Source organism: Diorhabda carinulata, chromosome 8, assembly GCF_026250575.1.
Source record: "Diorhabda carinulata isolate Delta chromosome 8, icDioCari1.1, whole genome shotgun sequence".
NCBI classification, from domain to species: domain Eukaryota; kingdom Metazoa; phylum Arthropoda; class Insecta; order Coleoptera; family Chrysomelidae; genus Diorhabda; species Diorhabda carinulata.
The window spans coordinates 4046494-4059071 of NC_079467.1; the positions used below are offsets into that span (position 1 = coordinate 4046494).

The 12578-nt window shown below is 34.9% G+C and overlaps 1 protein-coding gene across 3 annotated transcripts in view; it reads right to left on the reverse strand.

The window, feature by feature from the left end:
• The window catches only part of LOC130897384 (rap1 GTPase-activating protein 1), an 848316-nt gene that overhangs the window by 243217 nt on the left and 592521 nt on the right, over positions 1-12578 (reverse strand). The window lies entirely within an intron of this gene.

Sequence of the window (12578 nt, forward strand, 5' to 3'; positions counted from 1 at the left end):
TCGAATGGAGTCAAATCTGGTGAATAAGGGGGAGTGTTCTTGTAATTCAAACCACCCTAAATCACGAATTTTTTACATGGCAACATAAGATTTGTGTGCAGGGGCGTTGTCCTGCAAAAACAAAACACCACTGGATAGCATTCCGCGTCTTTTCTCTTCAATTTTTTTCCGTAGAGTGGTCAGTGAAGTCGATTGATAATCTCCAATTATTGTTCTACCCTTATCAAAAATCAATCATGATTACTCCATGGCAATCTCAAAAAACTGAAGCAAGAACTTTTCCAGCAGATTTTTGGACACGAAACTTCTTAGATCTTGGAGAATCAGAGGGTGGCCATTCCATCGATTGTTGCTTTCTTTCTGGTTCGTTGAAATGTACCCAAGACTCGTCCATGGTAACAATTCGGTTTAAGTCTACATCGTTTTCAAATCGAGTACAGATCGAACGCGATGCTTCTACCCTTGCACGTTTTTGGTCAACATTCAAACATGTGAGGATCCATTTTGCAGCAATTTTTCTCATGTCCAAATTGGCGTGAACTATATGATGAACCCATTCGTATGAAATATTCAGTGCTTTAGATATCCGTTTTAGCTCAATTCGACGGTCTGATAAAATCATGTCATGAACTGCATCGATATTTTCGGGGACTGACACAGAAACTGGCCTTCCCGATCGGTCATCATCTTCAATGGAAAATTCACCTGTTTTGAAACTTGTAGTCCAATTTTTCACGGTTGCATACGAAGGACATTGATCACCAAGGATATCAAGCATATCTGCTTTCCTTTTAACCATTTTACATACAGGTACTTGATGATACTCCAATTTTTCGATTTTCACAATTTCGGTGGACATCTTTTTTCTTTTAATTAAAAGGGTTCATACCATCGAAGACCAGAACAAGGGCGGAAACGTTGCCCGAAATATCGATATATCATCTCGAACGGTTAGAAGACGCTTACATGAAGCGGAGTTAAGCAACAGAAGACTAGGAAACCTTTGCTTATCGGAGAACATGAAGTTCAGAGATCAAATTTTTTAAAACTACATCAGAACTGGATCATCAATGATTGGAAACGGGTTCTGTTTTCCGATGAAACTAGAGTTATCCTAAAAGCTCCAGATGGACGTGAGCGTGTTGTTTTTAGGAGGAATTTGCTTCGATGTTTGTCCAATATTACTTAGAAAACATTATTGTCGAACATGTAACGCCTTTTTGGGAGTAATTTTTCATTTATACAGAACAACGCTCGTCCTCACGTGACTAGACAGGTTATTGGCTACTTGCATGATGTCAATATCCCTTTATTAAAGTGGCCACCTAACAGTCCGGATATGAATCCTACAGAACACCTATGAGATTGTCTCAAAAAGAGGATTTCGAAGTCATTTGGAGGTGTGATAGTTTATTTATGCATTTCCAACAGAAACAAACTTTGGGGAAAAAAGTAAATTAAGGTTAAGTTGATATTCGACTAATTTGTAGGTGTTCATTATTTTTTAAATGTAACTTAGTTTTATTTTGTGTTTATACTGTTAATATTTGAATTAATTAAAATTGTGCGTTAATTTTGTCCAAGTAATTATAAATATTAAGACTTTAATTTAGTTTCAATTTTATGCTGCTGATAGGTAAAATGCGTTTATTTATATATTTTTTTTTCATTCACTTAAAACTAAATTTTTAGTTTATTTTCAAGGTGTTATTCGAATGGGGAATTCGGAAAATGTATCATAGAGAAGATATAGTCATAAATAATTATGCAGGGAGACAATCTTTTATTGGAAATGGTGAGTACCAACATTCTAAAAACATTTTATTCTGCTGGCTGATCGGCTGGAAATTTCTGGAGGTTATGGACTATAAAAATATTGTAACAGCTATTTTAAACATTTTAAACATAATATGAATAAGTTTTCACACGAAAAAGATCCATAGAATGAATGAAAACCATTTTTTTAGAATGATATATAGAAATCACTTGTGGGCAAGTATAGGGCGCTACAATATTTTCCAAAATGATATAGGTAGCTGGAAAATTATACAGTGTATCAAGTACATCGACGTTGGATTGGATTTGAGCTAGATAGTTAATGCTATAATGAGTAGGTGTTTGTATCGGGTATAACCTCACTGTTTGGAATATTTCACATTCCTCCAAGCTAGTTTGCATAACATCGTTAAATTAATGGATTCTATCTGGATGTCAGAAAATAGTTATACATAATATAGATATAAATAAATACGTTAAAAGTATAATATTAATATATGTATGTCAAGATTTTCGCTTACTTTAATTTTTTTGGTACAAAACAAATATTCAAAGAAAAGATTTTTATTCCCAGAAATATTTACATAATAAAAATGTTAAACGGAATCTGAGTGCTACAGGAAGTAGAATAAGAAGTGAAGTGAAGCATTCGATAATATTTCCTATACAAACCTTTCTTTCTCAAATTTCTCAAACCCACTGATATCAAGCTTAAATCATTTAGAATTCGAGTGTAGTAGTAAATGGGCATTTTTTTCAAGAAGATACGGAATCCAAGTAACGGATTTCACCAGAAGAGCTGATGGATATGTGGGACTGCCGTAACCTACCAACTAAACCGCCATCTTCTGTCATCTTCTTCCAACCAGGGACTATTGTGATATTTCTTCTGGTTGGTGGGTCTGTCCGTGTATGTTGTTTGTTGCGTTTCTATTATGATATCTACGTACCAGGCAGCCGTCTACATTCTTTTACCTAAGAGTTATCTCTGTATAGATAGCAATCAGTTGCAAATATTTTAACTTGTGCAGCATCACCTTGACGATATTATCAAAATTGATGCTGCCGACAGTCTTCTCTACCTCCTCTCTTAAACTCCTTCAGTGGTTACACTCGAATAACATTTATTTTGTGAAGATAGTGTCGGGATTAGCCGTGTCCCGTCAAAAGCTGGGTAATGTAGAAGTCTAAGGTCTTTTATTAGTCGTCGCATCCATTCAGCTGATTTCTCTTCTGTCCATCGTTGTTGCAACATTCGTATTGTTCTAGTGCATTCGATTGTTGTCGCATCCTGTCGTGTTATATCTGAGCTACTTCGGTATATCCTCTCACGCTCAAAAGCCAGGAGGTCCACGGGAACTAGGGACAGTCCGGTAGTAGCTGGTGATTCTCAGTGTACCTTGTACCATAGTTATCGTTTTGCAATTTTTTTTATTTTCAGAGCGTCTGACCAAGCCTCCGCCTCATACAGAAGAATTGAGTGAGTTGTCGCCAACAACAGCCTTAGTTTCTTCGACAGTGGACCGTTAATATTTGCCATTAAGCGGCTCAAATATGCTGCCCTCTCGGCCGCTTTTTGAGTTGTCTTTCGTACGTGAGGGCAGAAAGAAATCTGGGATCCCGAAGCGGTCTTTAAGTGCCACCCACCTGGCTGTGTTCAAGACATTCCTTCATTTCTAGTTTTGCTAACATTACGATTGGTCGTATCGTATAGCAGTGTCTGTCTGAAAGGCTACCTCTTGTTTATATCCCATCTAATAGTCTCGGTCTCAGTAAATGTTCGAATAATTTACCGGCAGTACTTAGTAAGCTCAGCGATCGATGGGTGGTCGGTGTATTCGGGTCACCTTTGTCATTAGGAATAAGAACTAGCGTCTCCACCTTCCACCGGTCGCTGAAGGTGTCTGTTGTCAAAAACGTGTTGTACAGATCGAGGAGGATCTCCAGCCTCAGTTTGACCATTAGTCTAAGAATTTCGGCCAGTATCCCCACATAAATGGGCATTAATACTAACGGAACTAATGGTAGGCGATCATCGAATAAAAGTTGATTTTGGAATGCTACAAGCTAGCGAGAGAGAGGTGCAGCTGTTCTGAACTCCTGGACATAGGAACTCAGGAGCAGAGCTTTACACGCGAATTATGGAGAGTCTAAACTTTAAAAAAGAAAAAAACAAAAAGGCGTGGCTTCTGTCAAAGAGTTGCGAACAAGCTTAAACCTTCATAAGTGGAACATACCTCTTAGCCTAGGCGACGGAAATACTACAACAAAGTAGGGGGTAAATACTTACTCTAACATGATCACAGGAACGCAGATACGACATAGACAGGGCCTCCGATCTAGATTAGGGAATAAGGAAGGTATATATGATACACATTATCTGCAATTCTTCGGCTCTTATTACAGCACAAAGAAATATCCGAGGACTTGACATAGTTGAAGAGGCTTGCTTACATGCCAAAGACATCCGGGAAATTCTCCAATCCTGTAGAACCTCTATGAGCTAGGGCGAGGCCCACGGAACTAGACCGATTAGAATTCCCAATTATTGGTAATGATGTACCTCAAAGCAGTTTTCAGTTCTACTAGGTACCCATCTCTGGTTTGTAATCCATATTGTACTCAAATAAATTTCTCCTTTGTACGAAATATGCGTTAAGTTTATTGGCGCAGTGTATTTCGAGGATCGGAATTGAAAATAATAAAAGGGAGAAATTATCGGTCAGAAATTATCTTGAAATTAATAATAAAGACCATTATTTTTTTATGCGTATATATAAATATGATCCTTGAATGGTTATAATACTAGCATCAATTTCTGAATTTAATATTTATGCTCAGACTCGTAAAAATCACCAAAAAATCACATTGAACTGTCTTTTACTACTAATTGAGGTCTACCTGTCACATTAGTGGTTAAAATAATACGCATGTGTGAATGTCGAGAATCGAAAAATGTCTTGAGTCTCCAAATCGAAACTGGTCAAGAAAATATCGAGAAAAATTCGATTATCGATTCTATCGGTGAAATGTTGACAGCATTTGATTTCAGCTACCAATGAAATTAAAGGTGACTCTTATCTTCTAATAAAAAACTGTCAGCCGTAATTTTTCTAAAGCAAAAAATTTCTAGTCTCATTTTTTCCCTATGAAAAGTTGTTTTGAATCAACATTCTTACAACTTTTTGATATAATTTTTCCATAACATGAGAAATTTGAAGGTTCGGTAACTTTGATATGATGTATTAACCGAAATACCATAATATTTCAATTCAATAGTTGTTTCTAAAAATAAAAGATGCCTAGCCTGATATGCGTGTGCCTAACTTAAAAACAGAGGAATATTTCGTTGAAAAAATAACATTCAAGAGGTTTATACCTCATATTCAGAATATGCAATTAATTTAATAATTTTATATGTGTGGGAAATAATACTAAAGAATGCTGGTATTTTAATTCTTCTAAAGAAATTTAATACCTGTGTCTCTTACAGCGGCAGTTCTTCGAATGCAAAAATGATTATTTTTTACGAAATATCTGTGGGAACCATCATCAATCAAATGCGTGCCCTAGTTATGCAATCGCCGCTGGAATTAATTAACTAAACTAAAAAACAGAGAGAGGGAAGTCTTACCACTTCTATTGTCTTCTTGCCATCCATACATAATTTGTAAAAATTTAAATTTCATCTAAGAGTTATGGTACAAATATAATTTTGTTGAATGAGGCCTTGTCAGATTTACTTTGTAGAAAAGAGAACAATGTTGAGAAAAGTCGATATTTCTAATTTAGTACAAGGTGCTAGTTCTTTTTTGTTGTAAAGGTCTTGTGAATGGAAATGTATTATCTCTCTTAACTTGCGACGTTTGTAATTTTTCATATAATCATTCAGTGAAGAAACTTATGATTACGAGAAAAACGGACAGAATAGGTAACTCATTTATGTGGTAATGTATGTGAGGATAAAAAGTTCTCAATATAATTTAATATTTTTTTAAGTCAAATTAATATTTAAGTAATGGAAAGAAAAAGATAATTTGTTGTGCAGAAGGAAATTTTACTAGTTCATTTTGAATTATGTTGTGAATAAAAATTTTTGTTTGCTTATCTTATTGAATAAACTAATTTCTATTTTTCTTCTTCGAAATTTTGGTTGAAAACAAATAATTTTTCACAGTAAAGTTATAAGCTTCAGATGCGGATTTACATACTGGCCGTCTGTAGGTTATTAATTTGTTGTTTCCTCAATAAAATTTCAACTTCATATTTTGAGAACAAAGTATCGTGTAAGATTCTTGATTACGAGGTCTGCCTATTAAATAACGAGACTGGTTACTAAAAACGGTTTTATTATGAAAAATTATTCTACATTCGAATGCTTCTCTTAAATATACTCCTCTCCCCGCGCCACACACCTTTCCATAAGTTTTTTCCATTGATCGGAGAAGTGCTGGAAGTTTTCTTCGGTGATGGTCTTTAGGAGCTCTGCCGTTTTGTGCACTATCGCTTCCATCGATTCAAGTCGAGTCCCTTCCAAAGCAGATTTTATCTTCGGAAACAAGAAAAAGTCGCATGGTGCCAAATCTGGTGTTCGAGCACTGGAGTGCGCTTACTGGCCAAATACTGCTTCCGAGATAGCGCGTTATGGTGCATTATCCTGGTGAAAAATCCACGAGTTCTTCCACAACTCGGGCCTTTTTTTACGAACTCGTTCTCGTAGTGTTGCCAAAACTGACAAATAGGAAGTCTGGTTAACAGTCTGACCCTTTGGAGCCCATTCAGATATCACGATACCGTTAATGTCGAAAAAAACGTTGTTTGGAATTTTGATTTTCTCTCTCGGCTCTCACTAAAGCGCTTACACTACTCAAAAACATGCGCATGAGATAGAGAATTTTTTGTTGCGACCTGTGTTTCATATATTTTCAAGTTTTTTTGATATTTCCAAAAAAATCTTTTTTGGATTAGTCTTTAATTATTTACTATCCCCCAAATCCTCGTTTTTTTGGACTTATAACATCAACTTTAGGTTGCGTCTCTTATTCATAGTTACTTAGCCTTTCCATTTCAAATTTTAATTAATGATTTCATGATTAATTAGTACTTTACTATAATGAGAATCCAAGAAGTTAAGAATTGTTTATAGAGCTATTTGTTAACTCATAATATGATACCGATACACTAATACCGCTACAAGCTACTTAAGTTTTGAGATATGGCAACCCTGGAGTGTACCTATATGTCAAATCAGACGCCATCAAAAAGTTTGACATTTTTAATGGTGAACGTACTCAGAACGTGTTAACATACGAGTGCTATTTGAGTAATTTATAGATACTTGAAACAATAATCTTCATAAGAAAACTTTCGTTCGATTATATTCTATGACTTTCGACGTTAATTAAACCAAAAGCAGTGTACCAATCAAGTCGCTTCAACTTTTGGTGATGAAGCCCCATCTCGAGACACTGTTATTGCTGGTTTTCCGAATTCAATTGTGGTCGTACTTAGCTACAGGATGAATTTCGTGAAGGTCGTCCAAAATAGGCTGTTGTGCCAGAAAACATCGATGCTGTGCATAAACGGCATTAGATACTCCAGGCATACTCAGGCATTAGATCCAGTCACATACATTCAATATTGCATAAACATTTGTCTGCCATAAATCTTAGATACCGCTTAATTACCTCTCAAAAAAGCTCATGTCGATTGGTGCTAAAAAATTGAATCTTTAAATTGAATATATGCGTATGAATCTGGAACTAAACAACAAGCGACTGTATGGGTCTTTCAAGACGAGCTAAATCCAACAAAATTTGTTCATGAATGAAGCATTTGGAAGCAAATAGTCGCCTGTATTTTCGGGATAACTGGACATGTCGTCACAATTGTATTAAAACGTAAATTCTAAATGGTATACCAGTATTTGTTTGTCAGAAGTGTTCGAAGAAATCAGGGAAACTAATCACAGAAGACGAATCATTCTTCACCACGATAATGCGGGCTCTCACACATCAGTTCAATCCAAAATGTTTTTAAACAATCAAAATGTGGAATTAATGGGTCATCCACCGTACACACAATTATTTCTTCCTATTCCTGAAGATCAAAAATAAATTACAAGCTCAACGGTTTTCTATACCTAAAAAAGTGGTTGATGCGTTCAAATCATATATTTTGGAGATAGCTCAATCCAAATGGAAAAAATGCTGCGACAATTGGTTCAAACGCATACAAAAATGTATTGATCTTTATGGAAAATATTCCGTAAAACCAAAAAGCCAGATCTAATTATAAATATTTCAACTACAACCTTCGTATACATAAAATTAATAATAAATTTTGATTTATAAAACTGTAGAATAAAAAATATCCATCCTCGGATACAATTTAACGTAATTTAAATACAAAATTAAATGTTCTATCTTCATCAAAACCCACTTCTGATACTTCTCAGATTATAACGTTTACCTTTACTGATTAAAATAGTCGGGATTATCAAGGAAAACGTACTCAAAAAGATGATTTTAATAATGGAGATGGTGGATTTTATTTCTTTGGTACGAAATGCGTTTCTTGATTAGGCCTTTGTCTCGTTTTGAAAGGAGTGAAAATGTAACAGTCAGATGAAGTTGAAAAGTTGAAAATGAACGAGAACAATACGTCTGAGAACGTTGCATGGTCGTCTATATATATTTCAAAGGAAATATTTTCCGGTGAATTTTTTCTGGTGAAAAAGTCTTAGTTAGATTAAAATTAAGGCGAGTTCAACAAAGAGAACCTTTTAGGATGGAAAGGAAAAGTACTACAAATTACAAGTTGTCTCAAAATTAAACCTTACGAACGCTCGATAAAACGCCACTTTCTTGAATTAGAATTTGAAAAAAACTGAATTTTCTCTGTGCCATTTGTCATCCTGTATCTCACAATCTAACAAGGATACAAAAATAAACCTTTGAACTACAAACTGATACTTTAATTTACAATTTTTAATTTTGTGGCAAATATAAAAAACAACTCCGAGGTAAAAAGTCTGACATTTAATTGTGTTATAAATGTAACTGGTTCTCAAATATACGAGGTGTGATCAAAAAGTACTATGATTGAACTTTTATAGTCTCATAATCTCATGTATCGAAACAAGTTCTTTGAGTTAGTTTATCACTTTAACCATTTTAGTGTTTGTAGTGTCTGTAATTGGACATGGATCTTGAATAATGCATTTATTCGAGGCACATAAAAGAAAATAAGTTTTCGTATGTTTTCTCATTTGAAGTGAACGTAACTAGCCTTCTCAATTTCGAATTTGTAATACGCCTGCCAGACACTTGGTAGCCTGGAAGATTCGGTCGTTGATAAAGCTTTGAATGCACAAACTATTGCGTGACACACTGTGGAAACTTCAATGTATCACTCAAAACAAGAGGCATGGGATGCTTATTGCAGATGTTCTTCCTCTTTAATAGTTTTCATCCACATCTCGCTCGGAATTTGACAAAATTGTTTGTTCAACACTTATCTTGTCCCGAGCAATATTCACTTTCACTTTCTTGCACCCCAAGAAATGCCTTCAAACTGGAGATGAGTGCATTGCTGTGCTTTTCTTTTAATTCATTGCTGCGTAACTCTAGTTTACTTTTTTAACGTCAAACTTTACACTAACACTTCTAATAAGTTATTGTTCGTTGCTATGGTATCGCAATATTTTCTTTATGCATGGAACTGGTCTAGGCCAACTAGATATCAATACATCCTCATACATTTAACCACCTTCGGACTGTTAGTTGATTATTATAATAATATAGATTTTCCCTACAACAAATTGTTCGCGACTTTCAAACGGCTATTTAACAAAATGCAAATAGTGTATGCCCCTAAATAGAAATGAATGGTTGTATCGCTTTTGCAGTAAACACTCCATGATTCTTTGTAATGAGGCGTTTCGACAGAGATTCATAGTTCAAGCGGTCTGCTACATCCAACGGCTGGGAGCTGACTGCCGATTTTTTTCCACGTTCTCAATATTCCTCTACTCCAATCGTGCACGCGCAGACTGCCTACCGTCCACACATTCCCTCAGGAATAAACTGATACTTTCAAAACAGATTCTGTATATTTCAAAATTAATAGCTTACTACCAGACCCAAGATCTTTGAAAACAATAAGTTGGTGTAACTGACTGTAGTGATGAGGCAGTGGTAAGTAAACTGTTCAGTCTGATTATTAACAATTATTCTAGAAATTCCAAATTAGTCGTTTGTTTCTGGTAGACTTAAATCTGGTTAAATGCTTTCTGGGGTAACAGTACGTAGAAAAGGTAGTGGTGTAGCTTGGGGTTGTCGATTATCAATTTTTTGAATTGATACTACCTGAGAAGACACGTCCTTTTCTCTTTCCTCCTTTCAACAAAACTCTCCGTAAATCAAAATTAGTGATATATTTGTTGCTTCTTTTCTAATACTCATTTGGTTTGAATTATATAGAACGTTTGTTTAGGGAATAAGAACAAATCATTAGGTGCTAAACAAGGACTTTACTGCGGATGACCCATCAATTCGTTATTTTGACTGTGTGAGAGCTCGCTTTGTCGCGGTGTCTTCTGAATTTGCTATTTCTGATTTTTTCAACCACCTCTGACAAACAAATGCTGGTGGAATATTTGGCTCTTTCAATTGTCAAATTATACAGTATCCGACGCGAACAAATTTGACAACCAAATGTTAATGCAATATTAAATGTATACGGATGGAAATAATGCTCAAGTATTTCTCAATCTTAAGGTATGTCACACGGCAATCTTGAAATATCGGTTTATGCACAGCATCGATGTTTTCTGGCACAACAGCCGATTTTGGACGACATTTACGAAATTAATTTTGTGGTTAAGTCGAAAATCATAGAAATCAATCGCACGAAAATGTTCGCGATTTGTATCTGTATCTGTAAGCATCTCAAACAGCACACGTTCTGAGGACGTTCACCATTAAAAATGTCAAACATTATAATTGGACAGATTTGATCAGTGTTGCCATATTTCAAAGCATAAGTAGCAATCCTCGTACTACATTTCTAAAACAATTATTAGTCTCTTTACTATTAAAATCCTTTATCTATGGATCCGTCTATCCTGATAATATGTTTACGACTATTAAAAAATATCCAATTACATGAAGTGCTATTAGGTAATAAAAGCACTATAATCCAAATACTCGATTAAGTTAATTTTTAACGTTTCATGTCATCAACTTATAAAAGTCAATGTTTCCTCAATAGTTTTTCAACTTCACATTCGTTAGATAACAGTGACTGGTAATCGTGAGTGGATTTTAACATAACATCCTTTATTGCTGTCAATAAAAATTCTCTAAAACAAATATTCCAACGCAAACAATAATACAGGGTTATAAAAAATGATGGACCCAGTTTTGAAAAATAGTATTCATTAAAGTATATCAAAATATATAAATCAGCAAACTTTGCAGTCATAAAAAGAACTTTAAAGGCTTTTTAAACAGATTTTAAATATTCAATGTGTCCATCGCCCGACAAACACCTACGCGGCATCTAAACCTTTTTTCCCTAACGGCATTAGCACGTCGATTCGTTTCATTGTCATTTGTATCTGAGTTGGCTACTGTTAGATACAAGGTATTATGGATATTTGATAGTTAAATTAAATGCAGAAGGAACCGTCAATTAACTACGCAATTCTTTAGCCGTTTCATTGCTTCAAACAATTTCAGCAGACTGGAAGTTTGTGTAAAATATTTATTGTGATTGTTGGTGTTAACAGTATATTCAGTATGAATATCACCAACGGTTCCAGAAATTCCAGAAATTAATTTATACATTGGAATACTTCATCCAACTGTATGAAAAGTTTTCAATCAAATTTTGCTGTAGAAGAACTACCACTGATTACATTTTGTGCAGGCTTTCAGTAATGACAAAGAAAAGCATCTTGAATTTTGTATACCTTATAATTTTAAGCGACGAAACGATTTTCCGCCTTAGTGGAAAAGTTAAAAGACACAATGTTTGTATATGAGGTTTGTCAAATCGCATTTAGCATTGAAAATACAGATCAAATATGAATGTGTTGTGGGCCTTATATCGTTCAAAAGTTTATATTTCTAATTGCAGAAACTATAACTGGATATATTTGTTATTTCTCAAAGTTATGGAATAGTGAATTAATTTACCATGAAACTAGAGCTCTACTCTGTACATGTTATTCTATTTATTCAGTCACTATAGTGCTATTGGACTTGCAGCGTCGATTGTTTATCTATGAGTTTTGTGAAAAGTGGTGAGGCTATTACAGCTACGCATCGATTATATTTAGATCTCTTTCAAGCCGTTACATAATATTCGAATAGGTGAAAACTTTGAATCGACTGTAAACGCACTGGATAAGAAACATCTTGGTCCGACACCAGAAAATGTTGAAGGGAAAGGAAAAGTCTGGGGCCCAGAACGATCAGCTAGGTTTCATTTTAGTGAGTTATGAATTAATTGGAAGTCAGTTAGACGGATGTTGCATGAAAGTTTAAGATTTTGTCCACGCAAAATGGTTGCCCAACAACTTAAAGGTGAATAAACTTTGTTCACAAAATGTGATTTTGATATCCAATAAGCTCATTTCTATTTATACGGGACCGTGGATAAGAAAAATCTTTGACTCGGCTCAAAAGCATCCAATCTCCATCCAGCGTCCTCTACATTCTGGTGTGCTATTGGCTCTATTATCATTATAGAAACTTATATTTTTCGAAGAGTGCGTCGGCTTTTTGATTAAACTA